Source organism: Ambystoma mexicanum, chromosome 6q (assembly GCF_040938575.1).
Source record: "Ambystoma mexicanum isolate Mex_15411 chromosome 6q, UKY_AmexF1_1, whole genome shotgun sequence".
NCBI lineage: Eukaryota > Metazoa > Chordata > Amphibia > Caudata > Ambystomatidae > Ambystoma > Ambystoma mexicanum.
This window is the reverse complement of record NC_090937.1, coordinates 231,638,027-231,659,720: the sequence shown is the minus strand read 5'-3', so window position 1 is coordinate 231,659,720 and position 21,694 is coordinate 231,638,027. Positions and strand designations below refer to the sequence as shown.

General features: G+C 45.3%; 1 protein-coding gene across 1 annotated transcript in view; it reads left to right on the top strand.

Annotated features, from left to right (window-relative positions):
• The window catches only part of MANBA (mannosidase beta), a 907,503-nt gene that overhangs the window by 854,837 nt on the left and 30,972 nt on the right, over nt 1-21,694 (top strand). The window lies entirely within an intron of this gene.

Sequence of the window (21,694 nt, the reverse complement as noted above, 5' to 3'; positions counted from 1 at the left end):
ATTTACTGCAGAATAAGCAACATTCTCTGTTAATATCTCCAGGTTTTGATAAACCTCAGGTCATGGTGGCCGTCATGAGGGAGATCCACCAGAGCCGACAAGATGCATTTAACATCTTTAATTTTTCTCTTCAGGGAGGGGTTATAGGATTGCCTATGAGGTTGGGAAATAACCCAACAGGGAATGATTCTTGGAAAACCATGTAAGGATGGAGAAATAAATCAACATCCGTGAAACTGGCTCCTAAACTAAAAGGTGCTAGAGTCCTTAGGACCCCTGAGTCTCAGGGTGATTTTAATTTCTCTATGCCATGAAGAGGGAATCAAAAGACAGCATAGAGCTCAGATTGTCAAGCTCATAGGTTTTATTTTTACCCTGTAAATGTGCCAAGTGATTAGGTTGGATCAGAAACGGGATAATTGGCTCTTTGTTGCCTTTTGAGTTTCCAATCAACCTTGCTAGAGGACCTTAGTCCGTACATCTTTCCCTCTTCTTTACGCTCTGACCGCTAGCAATCAAAAATGTCACTCAGCCTTTTGGGGTTTAAGTGTCCTGGCACTTCTTTTTTGACCCTAGTAGATGCCCACTTTGTTTGATGTCACTCTCTGCAGAGTCTCCACCACCTCTGGTACGCAAGGGTCTCGGGTCATAGGCTGGTCATCAAACTTCTTAGTACAATCCACATATATTTTTTATCACTAGCCAATATTGTGGGGGACACAGGAATTGCCAATCCCAGTCCCATTGGGGCCATTGGCAGACTCTACTGCAGTCTCCACCAGCACTTGGGTTGCCTCTTTCTACCAGGCTTTTCCCCCTAGTTTCGGGTAACTCCTCTGCTTGCATCTCCCTTTCACTCCACTAGTGTATCCTCCTTCCTTTCATTCTCAGCGTTTCACAGTGCTCTCACTCATCCTCCACTTTTAGCTTTCCTTCCCACCATCCCTTCTTTACACACCTGCTTCATAGCTAGCTGCCACTGCCTCCTCACTATTTCCCTTCACCTCTTGATGTCTTCCCTCCTCTTTCAGCAGCTCATTTCAACACCAGGTTTTCTTTCCCGACCGCCTTTCAACAAGCTGTTTCCTCCTCCTCCCTCACCTTTTGAGGATGATGTATCTCCTCCTTCATCTCCTCTTCCGTCCTTTTTGTCACTTTCAACACCTCTACCCCTCATTCAACTCCTCTCTACTTGCTGAATTCCCCCTCATATATTTTACTTTCTTCCTCCTCCGCACTCATCCTCTCTTCCTGCACCACCTCCTGCTCTGCCACCTGCTGGCCTCCTCCAATATCCTTGCTGCACTGACAAGCAAACTCCAACCTCCCTGTGCGATCTGGAAGACCTTTTATACATTGGTGGGTTCACCAGTTTGGCCAATAATTAAGAGATTGTAGTCCACAAGGACTACACGAGCGTGTGGATTGACCCGCTCAAGTTGAGACTGCTAACTGACTGGCTGATTTTATTTCCCTGCCTCACTTGAGCGCATCTCTGCGGATTGAATCCTTAACAGATTGGTCTGCTGTTTTGAATCCTTGCGGTTACTGATGTGCCAGAGGACTGCTGATACATGCTGAGGTGTTCTGTTTCCGCTCCACGTTGCCACCTACAACCCCCCCCATGATCCCAGCATATTTGTGCATGCACTACCTGGGTCTGCCACTATGCACCTCCTCTGTCTTAACCATTGATACATGGGTCTGCTCTCCCATAGGTGGGTCCCATGAGGAAAGCTCCCTTTTTGAGAGTGTCTTTCTCTTCCTGAATGTGTACTTCCCTGGGCTTTGCCTCCCTGGTTAACACTTATCGTGCTGTGATGTATCTGTGCTATATTAAATTGGTTTAAAATACCTACAGTGCACTATGTAATTTAGAAGGAGGATGAATTTGGCATTAGGAACTACAACATTGAAAGCAAAATATCAGGTTGCCACTGAATGTTGCATTTTGCACCTGTAACTGAACGTGCCCTATGTTACGGCTTCCTCTGATATACCATATATTCCAAGCACTCTTGTCCAAGGAACATCATGGAAGGTGTGTGTGAGATTCTATGGGCCCCAGCCATTTGAACTTTGACATCAAAGGGAGGTGCTGCAACCTAGTGTGGCAGATGCTTGGCTCGTTGTGCATGATATTAAAGTTAACTCTGTTGCTACAGCATATGGGTAGTAACACTTAACTGTGATCATTTTAAATCCTGATAATGGCACCATGACTAGAAAATAACATCCAATGATGGGCATCTAGAAATACAGTGTAATGCCTCTAATATGCTAGACTTTAAAATGTACGAAAGAGTGCAGTCTGCAAACAAAATGTACACTTTAGAAAAGAGTTAAATAATGAAATGTCTTCTGGGAACAACTAGACTAGTTTGAGTGCAAATATTATGGTTCTTGAGACAAGGGATTCGCGGGTGCCTTGCAGGGTGAACCTAAAACTCTCTGGGTCATCTCTACAACACCCTCTCCTAATAGTAAAGGACATTCACATGGCTCAATGATAGTCATCCCTCCATCGGAGAGTTCCCTATCTTCAGTTAGCCAGGTCTTTAGGGTAAAGATGGAAAAAGTCCATTATAACTCCACAAATGCCCAACTGGGTCCTGGTCAAAACCTGGAATGGACTCAGAAAGGGCTACTGGGGATTTGGCAATGAGACCACCATAAGCAACTCCAACCTAAAAGCCAAGAGGAAAATGGAGAGTACACCCCCAACCTAGGTCCCTCATGATTTTCCTATAGAGCCAGAAGGAATACGACTATATCTCCCATAATGCCTCTGGTTTCTTGAAGGAAAATCCTCACTGGATCAGCAAACCATATTCTTTGTCGCAGAAAAAGGATAACCGTGGGGGAGACTGGATTGACCCACAGAGGTGCTCTTTAAGACCTAGGGCACACTCCTTTCCCATATGAGGGGTGGAAAACAAAATGGCAGCCTCTCTCCCTATCCAAGAGCTTCTAACATCCATGCTGAAAGCAGCAGGACACAAACTACTGGAAAACCAATACCTAGCATAGTCCAGGCCCCACCAAGTCCCAGAGGGAGGATTTGGGGCACAGGGTACCCAGAAATAAAATGTGGAAGCAGGCTTCGTTTCCTTGCAGCAGGGGGAAGGTAGCAGGCAGACCGCGGAAAGTCGGGCACTGTAGTGGAATTCAGGATTGCTACCCCACCTCCTATAGGCTCCAGCCCAGTGAGACTTCCAAGCAGGCGCAGGTAAAAAGAACCAACAGCCAATCGGAACAGAGCCCACTGCTGCAGTCACCGTTGCATACTTTTACTCTAGATGCCAGCTTGTGGGAGGGGGTAATACTCTATAAAAAGGCAGCCCTGAACACAGGCCTTCTCGAAGTGTTTGGAGCAGCAGGATGTCAGCGTTTAAGGAGAGCTGGCTAGCCGGAGAGGGTCCCAGAGCAGGAGTCTGGTAACGTAGTGGAAGTAGTTGAGGTGATGAGGAGGAAGAGGGGTAGAAGATGTTTAGTGAGTGTGGACTTCAGAGTGATCCTAGCTTTTCAAGGATTTGAAGGTGCAATCAAAGCATGGCTATTCAAGCACTAAAGGATGACCGCTCAATTATTTTTATCATTATGCTCTTGCTGATGTTTTGGACAAAGACTAGAACCTCTCTCAGAGCTCAGCATATAATTCTGTTATGTTTTGATCTAAACTTGTCTTTCTAGACACACCAAAACATCTCTGTTGCTATGAAGAAAACATATGACCTAGCAACATTGATGTTCATATCTGTTTGAATTATTATAGATGCTTGGGACATTCCCACATCGCAGCTAAGTGGCTGTACCCTCCATGGCTTCAGAGCATCCCCACTACATGTGTGGGGGTGAATCTTCACAATGACCCTTCATCTTGGTTCATGTTTATCAACTCCATGTAGTGGGAGCAGTGGCTCATGTCAAACTCCACAAAACGTAATTTCAGGATCATTTCTCTTGCTTCTTGCCTCATAGAACAAGTACACACCCATACATGACATACAAGCATGACACTCATTCCCGCTTCTCTACCTGAGAGCTACCTGGTGTAGCTTAGGATGGGGGTGATTCGTCTGCAGCTCTCCTTACTATGTCCTGTGGCGACAAGGAATGAAGCAGACAGACTAAGTTGGTGCTATGGTTTTAGTTATAGTTTATTTATAGTAAAAGATATCCTGGCTGTCCTTAACTCTGATGGGATTTCCCTACCTAAACTAAAGAAACTCGGGTGCTTGTCAGGAAGTGTGTGAAAGTCCAAATCAAAAGGCACCGTCCCAGTCCAAAAGCACCTACGCTATCCCTATCACTACAATAAACAATAATAAAGTTTGGGTTCTGATCATCATGACCCAGGAGAATGGCTCCCTTCTCCTGGATGCAAAGTGTCCTCCTTGAAATAAAAGTTCCATTAAAGCTCCGAGCTTTTTATAACAACAACAACCAAAACAATTCTACAGCATCCTCATGGGGCCAGGAGAATTACCCCCTTCTCCTAGCTGGTTACCCAATGTCCTTTATAGACTTGAACAAAACCTGTAATTCCTTCAAGGAAGTTTCAACACAGATAGAATTCTTTATGCTTTTTATTCTGTTCCAAATAGGACAACGAAGATGCTCCCAGAGTCCCTCTCAATATTCCAGCACCACTCTCTTGTGGAACTCGTGAAGGAATTGTGCTACAAGTGATTCACTATTTCATCTAATTCTTCAGGATTTACAGACTTGAGTCTTCCCGGCCCCCTCCTAGACTTGTACTTGTTCCCTTTACCTTCTCCTGAGGAACTCTTCACCGGCTTCACCAGGGTCACCGGTTCACTCTCTCTGTTTCAGCTTCTTCTTTCTCCTACAGGGAAGACACGGGATTGACTTTTGACTGATTCAGTGTTGACCAAAGACAAAAAGGAAGAATAACCCACAGGGGGTGTTGGCTTTCCTTGCTCTTCGGGGTTCCCCACGGTAACATGGGAACGTCTCCTGAAGGGCATGACCCTTTGCGGCTTCGGAAAGACTTCCCCTTTTCATATCGGGGAACTTCCAAAGGGTGCTGGTCTCTGCTTAAGTGGGGTCCTTTACCCACTTCATCAGGATTATTCACCGTCAGGTTATCCCGCCTTATTGGTGTGGGCGAAAGGGTCCCTCAAGGAACTACTTGCCTACACTGCCACTGTTCTCAACAGCTTTGGTTTGAGCACTTCTGTAAGGAAGATCTCTCCCTTAAGTCTTAAGTCATTAACTTTTATAAATGTCTTTTGAATCTTTTGAAGCTTCCCAGCCCCTCTCAGGTTTGACACAGAGCGGGTTACCTGGGGATTGTTCTGAAGTTCCTTTCAGGGCCAAAGGTTCATGTCTTTATCCACTTCAATATTGTTCTCAAGTGGGCCTGCTTGCTCGCACGGCTGCTTGTTGCTGGCGGTTTGGTCACAAGACTCGGATGACACAATCCACCTGTCACAGGTCACGCCACCACTGTCTGATTCACCTTCTGCTTGTTTTCCTCCGTGGCTCTGTGGCAGGCTCTGGTTTGTGGTCACTGCGTAGTTGTTGGACCACATGGTCTACCCATTACAGGTCACGCAACCACTACTCTTTCTCTGTGTTGGCCTCTGGCCGGCATGTGAAACACTTTTGTTGCGCCTCTTGGTTTCTCTTTCTCCTTCTCTCAAAGTGCATTGTTGCAGCCTCGCACTGTCCAATTTCAGATTCCCGCACTGGTCTAGCGTTTCACCAATAGTTCCTTCTCTCAATCGGTCCACCGACCTCCATTTTACCGTTTTGTCTTCTGCGCCTAGTTCGGTTCTCTACTTTTGTTTTCTCTCTGCTACTCCCTCAACTCTCAGAGCTGACGCACTGTCGGCAGATAAGACTTTCCACTACAGTCATCTTCGTCAAACCTTGCCCTGTATTTGGATATCTAGATCGAGATCTTTCTCCCTTCTCCAGATATCAAGCTCCTCGTCCTTCTTTGCTGTTTGATATAAACAGTGGAGACAATCCCAGCATAACGTCACTCAAATTGCTAGCAGCTGATTGAGCATTCCTCCCGCCCAATTGTAGCACTCTCAAGCTCTTCTTCATCCTTATATTTATCAGATCAAGACTATCTGACACTTTTGCAATAGTACATGGTTTTAGAGTTTATGATACGTGAAGGAGGGTTGGGAGTTGTCATTACCCTATGGTTTGGGGATTCAACCGGACCGTTTCCCAGACCTACATCCTTATCCCTAGGAGGGGAGTTCCTCTCCTTGAGATCCTCCTGCATGTTACCACCCCTAGGGGGACTTTGGTTAGCGGCTTCACTCCCCTAGCCTCATGGAAAGGGGCTCCCCTCTGGGCAGAAGTGACACCATCTGATGGATCCAACAATACCAAAGGAGACCAAGGGCAATTTAAAGACACTGGGGTTCTGCCCTACACACACAATGGACAATCAAGAAACTCAAGAACCCGTGTGTCTCTTCTAAACCGCCACCTGTTATCAGGACTACTCAGCCCATGTACCAAATAGGTACTGAGTACACAAAAATACCTTTTAGATGGAAGATTTTAATACGTACAATTTTATTAAGCAAATCCAATTTTCTCATTGCATTTAAAAATGGCATATCATCACATAATCATAAAAGATACACAGCGTATTTCATAAGTGTAAACAGTCATAAAACATTCAATATATCATAAAACCACAATAACCTGCAGTGTAAACTATAAAATGTTAGACAATACCTAACAATAGACTATCGCCATCTGTAGGTAAAAAATGCCTAAAATGCAAAGCTATATAAAAAAGTGTGTATCAAAAATGCAGTGAAAAACAGACTTTGTAGCTATAACAAAAAGAACTGTCTGAATCAAGGTAACCCTTTGGTCTAATAAATAGTACTCAGTAGATAAATCCTTTCTTCACAAAAGGAAAAACACTATAGTTAGTATATGATTCAAGTCACTGTCATCAATTTCAGTGCTTCACAACACAACATGTTTCGTTCTTCAACTGCTTGAAGCAAACTGTCCAAGAACTTCTTCAGGGGACCAATGTTTTGGCAAAGCAATACACATTCAGAAATGACTTCCCATACTTTTTCTGGACGCACACGACAAGACATCGTCCTTAATCTAGGGGAGGAAAAAGAAGAAAAGCAGCAATTTACAATTTGAACTAAGTTTCTGGCTGCTGAAGCCTCAAAGGAAAAAATATCTGCCCTCTACTAGCTTACCGTACACAAAGTTTCAGATTATCCTGAGCACGGATATGTTTGAGCGTCCTCTCACTGGACACGCCTCTGGGATACAACAAAAAAGGAGTAGCATGAGTACAAACACCAACCCAGGCTTCTGTAAGCCACTACAGTAGGTACCAGCGGGCTGACAACTTTCCTTGCTTCAAAACGTTCATCAGAACAGGTAACAGGGTTCATTCTCAGTATCTTCATGTTCTCTAATCTAATCTATCTGCAAACATTTAGGATACTGGATTACCAAACCATTTCTCCAATATCTCATATCAAAGATTTCTGTAAATACCCATGAATGCTAAGGGCTCTGCTAGATGTTGTTAATAACCATGGCTGCTAACTAAAATGTTAGGTAGACTGATAAACAAATATATTTAAAAACATATATATACCTGTTTCAGTCACCTATTTGCATGTAAAATTTCATCACTTGATCACGGCCTCACAAGCATCAAATCTCCATGGGCACCCTGATATACGTTCAACTTACTAGTGCAGCTATGGTTAACAGACTCTGACGTGTGCACTATAAAATGACAAACAAGCGCGATTAACCGTCAGTTCATTTGCATAATCGGTAGCACACCCTCCGTGCGAAAGAAACACCTGATGATTCCATCAGTCTCATGTCCTGTCGGTACAGCTTACCAAAGTCGTGAGAGGCACTTTGCCATTCCTCAAACGCAATTTTGTTTAATCGTCAAACAGGGTAACAGCAGTATGCTTCCTTCGTCAAAGTCAAACACGGCACTACGCACTGTGAAACAACCAAAAAGACACAAAAAGATATGCTCCCACGTCAATACGTATTGAAGTTCAGCAATACTTACTAAGTACCAACAAAACCTAATGTTCTCATAGTTCACATAGCAGTGCGACGCACCGTGATAGAATCAAGTGCTTCCTTCCTAACGCATCGGCTCCTGTATGTAGCCTGATCACATGATCATTGTTGCGTACTGCTGCCGTTATATCTTTCTTTTAACGTAACTACGTTGTCGCGTACCCTGTCACACCCGTGATATCATCTTTAAACTGATGAAACAACACTACCTTACTCCATTCACACGTACTCAAGGGGGCATATTTATAAATCTTGTTGTACTTAACTGAACTCCACACCAAAAGATGAATCAACTCGGTCAGTAAGTTTAAAGTTATGTCTGCTTCAGATTCATGGCTGTTAACACTAGTTTCTGAACGTCCTATCGCTGATGAAAATGATCTCACCTGGATGATTCCCAAAATATTGGGACTATGCCCAGCTTAAATTGGTGAGAGTGAAAACATTTGTTTTGCTGAGAGTGAAAGATCATTTTTTGTGGCATGGGTGCAAGAAGAATCCAGCAAGGTGTTGTATTGTTACAAACATGAAAATGTTTTGCAAGCACAGGTTTATCTAATTAACAGTTCAGCTACTCTACCTGTCCATTCAAACCGGTCTCTGAAGCAGTGGTCAAAAAAATCAACCATTGTTCACGGTTGAATAGCCTTTTGTTCACTGTGTCATTGACAGAAGCTGCGGCCACGTGTATCAGTACCGTCCATCTTAGTGTATCACTGCTATGTGCCATAGCTAGAATGTGACCAACTAGTGGTGCGGTTAACACTTTGTTCTCAATATTACTCCTATGTTCACTAATCCTAAGCTTGACTCTGCGTTCTGTCATACCTATATAGATTCTTGTACAAGGACACCAAACAGCGTTAACAACATTGGTCGAATTGCAGTTAGTGAACTGTACCTGTGACCATGGTTTCTCCAAACCTAGGTCTACTTCTGTCGACCTCGTAGTGTATTTACAATTCACACAACTCCCACAAGGAGATTGCGCTTTCCCTTGGGGGTGGCCCCAGAACTCTGTGACACTTTTCTGTCTCAGGGGTCTCAGTGAAATATCATTTTTAGTTAATAGTTCCTTGGGATTTGATGTGCGCTTAAAAGCGCAAAGAGGTCTTTCCAAGGGTCATTCACCCCTTTGGAGAATGTGCCAATTTTGCTTAATGATTCTAGTTACTTCATTAGACTTAGGAGAAAAATTGCTCACAAACACAATCCTAGTATTCCTTGTGTCTCTGGTTTTATATTCTAAGAGAGCCTCACGATTGGTGTTAATTGTTCTTTTTAATTCATTCTTAAGTATCTTGTGGGGATATTTTCTTGCTCATAATTTCGAGCTCAGTACCTCTGCTTCCGCTCGAAATGTATTATTTTGCGTACTGTTACGCTTCAAATGCAAAAATTGGCCGAATGGTAAGTTCTCACGTGTATGTCGAGGATGACAACTGTCGAAACATAAGACGGCATTCCCATCTGTTGGTTTGTGAAATGGTCTCACTTGTAGCACTTTCCCAAGAATAACGACACTAATAGTAATGTCTAAAAAATGGACCTCCCTATCAATGCAGGTAGAAGTAAATTCAAATATGGATTCTGTTGGTTAACCCACTCCATAAACGCTGCAAAGTATGCCCTTGAGCTATCCCAGATGATTAAAATATCGTCTATAAACCGCCTCCATAAGGAAATGTGGTTGAAGAATGGATTGGTATCTTGATAAATGACTTGTATCTCGAAAAATTCAACATAGAGATTGGCTGCTGTCAGGGCCACAGGAGACCCCATTGCTGTACCGTGGACCATCTGACGGATCGTCACAGTCCCCAGCACTAATTGTGCATATGGCCAGATGTTCAGTCCACGGACTCAACTTGACCAGATCCCCTTCAGGATTTCAGGAGAGAGTGTGATATAACTACTGGTTAGAGAACCCAACAACTGATAGGCACTCTTGGGCACACCTCAAGACCATTACACATCCATAACATGACTTCTACTAATACCACTACATAATTCTAGTAACCACCACCAAGAAAGTTTGCTTGCTAAAATGGACAGTTTTCATTCCTTCACTGGAACACATTTCTTCCTGGTTAAAAACACAAGGAGCTATACATACACCCCAATGATCACCATAATTCACCTTTATGCCTTTATGTTACCCTTCCCTTTATCTATTGAGCTATGTTGGTATGTTTTGTTCTCTGACTTCCCCCGCTCACCTTTTCCCTACTTCCTTCACACCCTACACCAGGGACTGGTCGGCACCTTGGCTGGTGTCATAATTCATCTATTGATGGACAAGGCTTTTACCTACTTGAAGACCACTGCAGTGGTGATGTGCAAAGTGTAAAAGACTGTTAACATAACATTTCATTGACCGGCAGTTTGGCAAGAATGGATTGCCTGTAATTCTGAACACAGTCCTTTACATTGCTGTTGGTTATATTCTGGTAGGGTTTATGGCACACCTCAATTGAGGGAATCTCCCTGTTAGCAAGGGTTTCATCAGGTGGCTGGTCTATTGGAATTTGTAAAGTTGGCGGGTTGCTTGTGGTCTCATACAGAAGGGATGTAACCAAGTAGTTTGTGGTGGACTGCTCCTATTGAGGTGAATCCAAGCCTGTTTTGCATATGGTCTTTTCCCTTTCAGTAATGGCTCAGCAGGCAAAGGACAATGGTCTGGAGGGTTGCCTAAAGCAGTGTCAGAGGGAATCTGTCAAATACCTCCTTGCCTTTTGACTGGCCTCTCCTAGACCTTTTGTCAAAAAATATGTATTGTTTGCTTAAAAAGTCTACATTACATTGTAGCTTGCCTTCTCCAATTTCCAGCAAACACGTATGACTCTATGCTGAAAACCCATCCCTTGATCCTGGGATTACATTATTCCTCACCAACCACGTGAGAGGGACATGATCTGTAATAAGGCAAACATTTTGAGGTAGTATTTTAAAGCTTTGACTGCCAAATTAATTGCCAGACACTAGTTCTAGTAGAGGGTAATTCTTTTCACAGGGAAAGAGGTTTAGCTAAACTATAGGATACGCTGTTCCAAGCCTTGTTTCCTGTTTCTCTTGGTCTGCTCCTAGGCATTGGATTAAATGGACTTGGTTGGGAGAAGTCCGGCATCATCAGTAAAGGAGGGCTGCATAACGCCTCCTTCAGAGACCAAAAGGCATTTATTTCTAACTAGCTCCAAGTCAACTGGGTGGGTTGACCAGATTTTAGTTGGGCAGTAAAGGCTCCTGCTGCAGTGGGGAAGTTAGATATAATCAACATTTTTGAATACCCCACTAAGCCTAAGAAGGCTTGCAGTTCCTTTTTGGTAATTGGTTGGCGTACTTTGTGGACAGCTTGCACTTTTTAAGACTGTAGCAGTACCATACTACTCCCCACACAAACACCAAAATATTTAACTGTGGACTGAGCCAAACGACATTCCTCCGGATTGGATTTTATCCTTGCATTTCGCAAGTCAATGACCCACCAAATATAGATGACGCATGTGATTTTCCAAGGTTTTGCTATGGATAACTGTCATCTATATAGGCCCTGGCAAATTCCCTAAAAGACCTTGGGGCCTCATTACGAGTTTGGAGGCAGCCATGCCCTTAATAAGGGCATGGCTGCCTCCAAACTCTGGTCTGGGTCCGGGTTCATTGAATGAGGAATTACCGGGCCATTCCAACCTTGGAGGATCCGGTAATTCCTCATTCAATCTACCCATCCACATTCCCATTTGAGCCCCCATATGGCTCAATGGGAATGGGGAGGGAGCTTAATAACGGGCCCGTTGTTAGCTCCCTGGTCCCATCGCGGGACCCGCAAAGGACGTCTGGTCTGACCAGACGTCCAGAGCGGGTCCCGCAAGGGGACCTTGTAATAGGGCGGAATGGGTTTAACAGCTCCAGAACCTTTGCTGGCGCTGTTAAACCCATTCCGCCAGGGTCGTAATGAGGCCCCTTATAACGAGATGTCATTATCCACTGAAACATTGCCAGGGCTCCATGCAGGGTAAGAACAGTGTATTGAAATAATTGCACATTATTTCCTTTAACCTCAGGATGAAGAGGGGGGCAACGGCCAGTACCCTTTCCAGAGAAATAGTATTATGACTGCAATTCTCCGTTTTTATTATGGGTTTGTCCGCCCAGAGCATGGGGTATGCATCAATATTTTGTTAGCTTTTCAAAAGTCATGCAAAATTGCCAGCTCTCCATCAGGCTTTTACACCATTTCCATTGAAGAGGACTTTTGACCATGGGATCATTCTATGACCAATAAATCCAGCATTTATTTCAGCATTTATTTGTATTTTTTTCCCTAAGATCTGTCTTTGGGTTTCTGGTCGTTTCCCCAGAGGTACCTGGACACAGTGGAAAAACTTGTGTACCATTTCACACATCCCATGATAACTAACCTGGAAAATGACTCCAGCAGTCTTGTAGATCTTGTTTATAGGCAGTGTTGTGGGTTCTTGAGTATTAAGGTTCTAGCTAGATCTAAAGATTGTCTGCTAGTGTGTTTAACCTTGTAGAGGTAAAAAGGTTTGTGTTACTGTTCTCATTTCGCTACTTCACCCAAGCAGCAGTATGTGTAGAAGCCTTGCGTTGGAGTTGCAGCTCCCAAATCATAAAACTGTGCCAATTCCGTCTTTACAATATCTTGTCTGATGCCCTGCAAAGATTAGAATGCCCAATTGACATAATCGATTTTGTAGCTTTTTTACAGAAATCTAGCAGCTGGATTCTATGGTTGAAATCCCTCAATAACTCACTAACTATACAGGGACTATGCCTCTGGTTTTGGAGAGTAACACGTCCTCGTTCCTGAGTTGAAACTTTTGTGGCCTAGCCTTTTCATAGCACAAGCGCTTGTGGTTTACTTGGGTCTGTTTTACGTGTTCTGGTAGCAACTCACTAAGTAGAGTCATACAATCTTTATTTTCATGTATAAATAGGGCAGCATTGATGGGCTGGCCTCCTTGTTGTTCTCGCCACTCGGTTAGCATGTCTGAGTCATCCTGAGGATGCCACCCGTAACCGACAGGAGTGAACTTGGTGGACGCCTAGGACAACTTCTGCTCTGTAAATAATATACCCCTGGCGCCATGGTCCAGCTCATCCCAATTGCACTGAGCAATATCTTAAGAGTCTAGTTAGATTTTTTCACCAACCCATATGTCTGAGTCCGGTAAATGGAGGCAAACAAGTTCTAATGCAAATATAAAACTTCATTTCCCTGTGTCCTCCATTTGTTAAGGATCTCCTTGTGGAAGCCTATCTGTTTGAAGAAGGGAACTAAATGTTCAAGGATCTCTTCTGTGAGCTATTATCTAGAATTTGAAAGTCATTGGGTAGCGAGTAAGATAGTCGACTATGACTAGAGTGTAGTGATTTTCCACTTTTGAGCATGCAAGGTGTCCAGGTCTATCCATCCTGATGTAAGGAAGGATACATTGTTAATGGTTGGGTTATGTAGGGGAGCCTAACAATTTCTGCTGACGGGGTTTTCTAGCAAATGTGCCAGTTTGCACAATTCTCTATTAGCACATGCTCCAAACTCAAAGGTTGAGCATGTGCACACCTGAAAAAAACTTGAACCTCTTCCAGAGATTTATTTCCCACAACCACAGAGAACTATCTGGACAGTGGCAAAGACCTACAGTCATCTAACACAGAAAAAAATGCTGTGGACAAAGGGATCTGCAGATGAACCAGGATCCTGTTCACTGAAGGTGAAGGAACTCCTGAAGGTGCAAAACAACTTCCTGGATTGGATTTGCAGAACCCTAGATTGGGTGACCCAACAACCCAGAAGCCGAGGAACAGTTCTGGGCCTTGATTTCTGAATTGAACTGCTTGTAAACTGCACCAACACGGACATCACCTGCCTTTTCCGAAGCTTCTTCATGCCGCGTGCTATTGCTGCTTGGACCGCACAGTGTGTTGGACTCAGTCGACCAACTCACAAACCTGATACCAGATCACCACCAAAGGAAGCTCCTAGAAGGCTGGGCCAATGCTGCTTAGCCCCAAAATACAAGAAACCAAAGGTACTGTGGCAAGGCACTGTCCACCTGACCCACTTTTTGGAACCAAAGTGTCATGGGCACTAGACTAGGAGACATTATCAAGTCGCCCTCATATCCAGTTCATGGTAGGTAGAAGGGAAGACAGGCAGGTGCATTGTGGGTGAAAGCATGGAGAGCAAAAACAGGGTTAATATCCATGTCAGCCAATGAAAACCCATGCGGCCATAGAATAACATGAGACTTCCTGTTCCACTAGCATGGACTCCTTTTTGGCCAATCCAGAACTAATGCAACGCTCTAGTCTTTGGGCAAGGCTCTCTATGAAAGCCACGCCCAAAGAACAAGACTTTCTTCGTGTATTCCTCTGTTGCATCGAGCACGCGCTTCGTGGGATCCCAATCCCCGGAGTCTTATACGGCTTACCTGCAGTTCCGGCACCCGGCTGGGCCTACATCTTCGCTACTACGAGTTCCGCATATGAAATAGAAAAGAACAGAAGCATTAGTTCAGCGCCAGTTTCTACTCACCTTTCTGAGGCTTTCTGACGGAGTCGGCAGCTTCATTCTTCACTCGCGGTCCTTCTGATGTTCACCGCCCATCTGAGTTACGGGTTTTCTGATCTTCACCACCCGTTGGAGCTTCCTTTGGCAATCTGCAAGTAAAAGAAAACACAAGAGAAAGAGGTTAATCTTTATAGACACTCAGTGAGCAAGATCCACAAAGGCAATACAAACCTGCACTTCTTCCTTGCGAACCCAGTGAAGCAACTGGGAAATCCGAGGACATTGGACATTATACTCAACAGAGTCACAGCACTAAGGGTCAGTGAATTAACTGGCCCTGGAACATTATTCGGGACTTTTGAACGTTTTCCAACCACCAATAAGGGGAGCAGCTGTGCCATTCTTCTCAGCAGCATCACCAAAACAAGCAAGGAGAACAGCTTCTAGCCAGCACGGCAACCATCCGGCCGGCACCATAGCGCCCCTGCAGAGCCGGGACAGAGAACCCACCTTCCTAAAACAAGAGAGAGAACCCCAGGTGAAGGGAGAAAGAGTTGGTTTCCGGGTGAGGGGAGAGCAGAGCAGAGGTTGAAGGAATCCATCGCTCCTGCAGAGATTCAGGTGAGCGTGACAGAACACAAAGCCAACCTTAAACACCGCCGCCTGAGCGATGGAGACCTCAGAGGTAGATCAACTGTCAGTTATTGGGGGAGCTGAGGGCCGAGGTGCATGCAGCTCGTTCGGAGACAAACGCCTTAAGGCGAGAATTGGCAGTGACCAGGGATAAAATGGATGAGATAGCTCGCAATTACTACAGACCCAAGCGGGTATGGCTCCATTGCCGGGGGAGCCACAGCACCGCCATCTACACCACCCCAACCCATAGCAGCCCCAGTACAAGTAGTCTTTCCTGGGAACATACCCCTGGCGCCCCCGGAGAGGTTCTCAGGAGAGCCCAGAAAATTCAGCACTTTTATGAATCAGTGTCGTCTACACTTTCTGTGTAAGCCAGGGCTGTTTCCCACTGATCAGTCTAAAGTGGCCTTTGTGTTGTCATACTTGGGGGGACATGCAGCAGATTGGTCCGTACCATTAGTAAATAGGGACGATCCATTACTTCGAAATTTTGCCGGCTTCCAGCGTGAGTTGGAAAAGCTTTTTGCCCGCAGTACACAAGGACAGGCCTTGGATGATGAGTTATTATCCCTACGACAAGGGAATCGGGACCTTTTGGCTTACGTAGCAACTTTCAATTGCCTGGTAGCCAAAACAGGTTGGCCAGAAGAAAAACGTACAACTCTTTTTTACCGAGGCCTAAAGGGGGAGCTTAAAGACATCCTGGCCCAAGTAGTTAACCCACCCGAGGGGTGTGCTGAATACATAGACCTAGCACTCCAGCTAGATTACCGTTTGCAAAACCGGAGAGCCGACCGCTCACGCTCTGAGAGCAGAACATTCTATATGCGGCCCAAGGAGACGTCAGCTCGCCAGTCCATGGAAGCACATCCTGACCCTAAGCAATTAGGGGGAGTTCGAGGGCCCCTTACTAAAGCGGAACGTGATAGAAGGCGGCAAGAGCAATTATGTCTGTACTGTGGGCATTCCAGCCACTTTCTTCGTAACTGTTCGGCTAAACCGCCCCGAAAGACGGTTGGGGCTATGGATGGAGCAAAGGAAGCAACTGAGGTGGAAAACTCCAACGCCCGGCAAACTTAGAGGTGGTTTGCCGAGCGCAACTAAGTCTCCCTCGACCTCCCATTTTACCATTCCGGTGACCATAGTGGACCAGCGCCAGCCTTCCAGGTTACACGCACTAGAAGTTTTTGTGGATAGTGGAGCCATTGGGAATTATCTGGATATAGAGACAGCCGACAGAATTGGGTTAGCAAGTTGTACGAAGGAAATTATAGACAACGTAACTGCGGTCGACGGAACTCAGCTGCTGTCAGGACCGGTTACCCGTTGCACCACCAAGATCTTAATGCTCTGTCAAGACGGGCATAAGGAGGAAATCTCATTTGATCTGATTTCAGCGCCACAATTCCAAATTATCCTTGGCATACCTTGGCTTGCGAAACACAACCTGCTTATAGACTGGCGTAGGAGATCATTAACCTTTCCCAGGGGCTGCAGAAACTGTTACGAGTCAGGTCAGTTGCCGGAGCAGCCTATATCAGCATCTCAGAAAACACTCCCGTGTTGGGGATGTTGGGAGTTTTACTCCCCGAATACCAGGAATACCGGGAAATATTTGCCAAAGAACAGGCCAATGTTCTGCCCCTGCATCGTTCTTATGACTGCCAGATAGACCTGGTACCAGGGGCAAAGGTTCTGTGTAGCCGCATATATGCACTGACGGAAGGGGAAAACGCCCATCTCAAAGCCTACTTAGACCAATACCTTGCAAATGGTTTCATCCGCCCTTCCAAATCCCCCGCAGCCTCTCCTCTCTTCTTCGTCCCGAAGAAGGAGGGGGATCTTGGAATGTGCATCGATTACCGCGCGTTAAACCAGGTCACAGTGAAGAACCGATACCCATTACCTCTGATACCTGTAATGCTCGACCAAGTACGACAAGCGCAAGTGTTCACGAAATTGGATCTTTGAGGGGCCTACAACCTGGTGCGTGTTAAGGAGGGTGATGAATGGAAGACCGCATTCCGCACCAGGTACGGCCTCTATGAGTATCAGGTAATGCCGTTCGGGTTGTGCAACGCACCGGCGGCGTTCCAGCACTTCATGAATGATGTCCTACGAGAACTGCTAGACGTATGTGCCGTTGTGTACATAGACGACATCCTCATTTATTCAGCTACCGTACAAGAGCATGTATCACATGTACGGGCGGTTCTCCACAAGCTGCACGAAAACCATCTTTATGCCAAGCTTGAGAAGTGCTCTTTCCATGTCACCGAAGTTGAGTTTTTAGGGTTCGTCTTGTCTCCACAAGGGATTCGAATGGACAACAGGAAAGTGGAGGCAATTCTCACTTGGCCATCACCTTTGTCTCTAAAGGGAGTGCAGAGCTTCCTAGGCTTTGCGAACTTCTACCAACGCTTCATACCAGGATTTTCACATTTGGTGCATCCTATCACCACCCTCTTACGCAAGCATCGGAAATTTGAATGGACCCCCGCAGCTGAAGAAGCCTTTGGGGCTCTAAAGAGCAGGTTCACATCAACCCCTGTATTACAACATCCGCAACCAGACCTCCCTTACATCGTAGAGACCGATTCTTCAAGTGTAGCCATGGGAGCAGTCTTGTCCCAACGGAACCCTGATACCGGTCATCTACACCCCGTAGCTTTCTGGTCAAAAAAGTTCTCACCAGCGGAATTAAATTATGCGGTTACGGAGAACCAACTGCTTGCAATAAAGGAGGCCCTCAAGGAAAGGAGGCATTATCTACTCGGAGCCAAAAATACTATTACCATAATCACGGACTATCAGAATCTTCAGTATCTACGGTTGGCTAAAGCACAATCCTCTAGACAGCTTTGTTGGGCTCTATTCCTATCAGAATGTGATTTTGTGATCACTTACCGGCCTGGAGTAAAGAACAGAAAGGCAGATGCCTTATCGCGCATTGGCAAAGGGGATCAAGCCTACAGAACTCCCGATCCGGTGGACATCATCCCGAGGAACAAGATCCTAGGTCTGTGTGGGGACGATTCTTCGTGGGAGGCATTCAAGAAGAAGATAAAGGAAAGTCTACCCATAGAGGAATTACAGACATGAAAAAGAAAGGGGGTGAACTTTACCATCAAAGATGGTTTACCATGTTATCGAGACCGCCTCTACCTCCCAACACGTACCCTGCGGGAATAAGTGCTGGTTAATTACCATGATTCACCAATGTAAGGTCATCCAGGAGTGGGAAAAAACATTGAAAAGATTGAAGATCTTACTGGTGGCCCAATTGGCGACAAGATACTCACGATTTCGTAAACTCATGCGGAACGTGTGCTCAATATAAGGCCTCACAACAAAAACCCGCTGTCTTACTGCAACCACTGGCCATACCACCCACACTTTGGCACACAGTATCGATGGACTTTATCACAGACTTGCCTCCCAGTTCCGGATTTGCCACCATCCTTGTGGTAGTAGACCTATTCACCAAGATGGCCCACTTTATCGCCCTAAAGGGCATTCCGTCTGCACAGGTCGTGGCTCAAGTTTTCCTCCATAACATTGTGAAGCTTCATGGATTTCCATCCATATTAATCTCCGATAGAGGGAGCCAATTTGTGTCACGATTTTGGAAGCATTGTTGTTCGCTGGCCGCAATGGAAATCCGGTTGTCCACCAGTCACCACCCACAAACAGACGGTCACACAAAGCGTACCAACCAAACTCTGGAGAAATACCTCCGTTGTCTACTACACCAGACAGAACGCTCTTGGGAAGAAATCCTGTGGATGGCTGAATACGCATACAATAATTCAATACACACCTCCACAGGCATGATGTTTTACACCCTTTATGGCCGCAACCCGAGAACTTCAACATACGACCCACCTAAAACAATTGAGATGCCTGCCATCGAGAACTTACATGAAAGAATCTCACAAGCAAACAAAGATGCAGTAAGGCACCTTGAGACAGCCAAGGACACACGAAAAAAGTATGCTGACTGCCATCAACAAAAGGCCCCTAACTATCACTCAGGAGACTCAGTATGGTTATCGACAAAGTATATAGCGTTGAAAGGGGCCAGGAAATTTCAACCTAAATATTTCGGTCCATTCACCATAGAAAGCGTAGTTACTCCTGTCGCCATGAGATTGACTCTACCTCCACAAATGCGCATACATCCAGTTTTTCATGTTTCTTTATTGAAACCTGTACAGCCTGGGACTAGGAAACTAGCTCCGCCAACCCCCATAGTAATAAAAGGGGAGGAACCAGAATATGAGGTCAAACAGATATTAGATTCTAAAATGGTGCGAAAAACCTTGTATTATCTGGTAGACTGGAAGGGATATGGCCCACAAGATAGGTCATGGGAGCCAAGTGAGAACATTCATGCCCCTCGGTTATTACTCAAATTCCATAAGAACAATCCCACCAAGCCTGACCCGGGAAAAACACACTTAGGAGTTGTCGTGAGAGGGAAGACTGTCATGGGCACTAGACTAGGAGACATTATCAAGTCGCCCTCATATCCAGTTCATGGTAGGCAGAAGGGAATACAGGCAGGTGCATTGTGGGTGAAAGCATGGAGAGCAAAAACAGGGTTAATATCCATGTCAGCCAATGAAAACCCCTGCGACCATAGAATAACATGAGACTTCCTGTTCCACTATCATGGACTCCTTTTTGGCCAATCCAGAACTAATGCAACGCTCTAGTCTTTGGGCGAGGCTCTCTATAAAAGCCACGCCCAAAGAACAAGACTTGCTTCGTGTATTCCTCTGTTGCATCGAGCACGCGCTTACCTGATCCCAATCCCCGGAGTCTTCTACGGCTTACCTACAGTTCTGGCGCATGGCTGGGCCTACATCTTCGCTACTACGTGTTCCGCATCTGAAAGAGAAAAGAACAGAAGCATTAGTTCAGTGCCAGTTTCTACTCACCTTTCCGAGGCTTTCCGAGGGCGTCGCAGCTTCATTCTCCTTCACGGTCCTTCTGATCTTCACCGCTCGTCTAAATTACGGGTTTTCTGATCTTCACCGCCCGTTGGAGCTTCCTTTGGCAATCTGCAAGGAAAAGAAAACACAAGAGAAAGAGGTTATTCTTTATAGACACTCGGTGAGCAAGATCCACAAAGGCAATACAAACCTGCACTTCTTCCTTGCGAACCCAGTGAAGCAAATGGGAAATCCGAGGACATTGGACATTATACTCAACAGAGTCACAGCCCTAAGGGTCAGTGAAGTAACTGGCCCTGGAACATTATTCGGGACTTTTGAACATTTTCCAACCACCAATAAGGGGAGCGGCTGTGCCATTCTTCTCAGCAGCATCACCAAAACAAGCAAGGAGAACAGCTTCTAGCCAGCACGGCAACCATCCGGCCGGCACCATAGCGCCCCTGCAGAGCCAGGACGGAGAGCCCACCTTCCTAAAACAAGAGATAGAACCCCAGGTGAAGGGAGAAAGAGTTGGTTTCCGGGTGAGGGGAGAGCAGAGCAGAGGTCGAAGGAATCCATCGCTTCGACGGAGATTCAGGTAAGCATGACACATAGCGACCTTCAAGCCCCTATCTCTAACTGTTTTCTTCAAAAACCCATCTTTGAACTGTTGGCATTTTTGCCAAGTCTCTTGCCTGATTGTCCCTGCTGATGACCCAGAGTGCCCTTTCACAACAAGTTCTACATTGCCAGTGTTTGCTTTAGAGGGATTGAAGTGTTTTTAGTTAGTTTGTTGCATTGGTTGTTTTATTGCAGTTCCTGTATTTGTATAGAACCTTGATTGGACTTTCTTTTATTTTGGAACTATGGTTTTAATGCTGTTTTGGTTGCCATGGTTATCAGCTCACACCCCTCCTGAAGATTCCCTTTGCCATGCGCTACAAAAAGAGGCAAAGGGGGTATACCTGTTCGGTTGTGCAGTTTCAACTTTCTGATTGGAATCACTGCTTGTTTAAGTAGTAGTGTGGGGCTGAGTATGCGGTTTTGCAACTACTCATCCCTGTAATCCTGCAAAGCACTAGTCATTTAATCACAGATGGATCTTGATTTCCTTGCCTTTACCAGTATCCTTTCCTTCTCCTGGTACTCATGAAATTCACTAGTCTTTCCTAGGTTGTCCCAGTCTGTGTGCATGATCTGACTTTATAAGGCCAGCATATCCTTCCTTCAAGATCAGTTTGAGCAGTTCCTCCATACAGCTGTCCATGTCTTCCATCTCAAAGCCCTCTTTTAGAAACTTGATCCTCTCCTGGCACACCCTGTTTTCCTGGTCCTCAAACTTTTCAATCAGAGCTAGCTGATACATCATCTTTGAGCACTCCAGTGTCATCTGTGACCTGCAGGATCTTGCTCATGATGTCAGTGACCTTTTCTTCATTGTATCCAACCCTTTTGCCCAGTTCCTTGATCTTGTGTTCCCGATGTATTATGTTTTTCT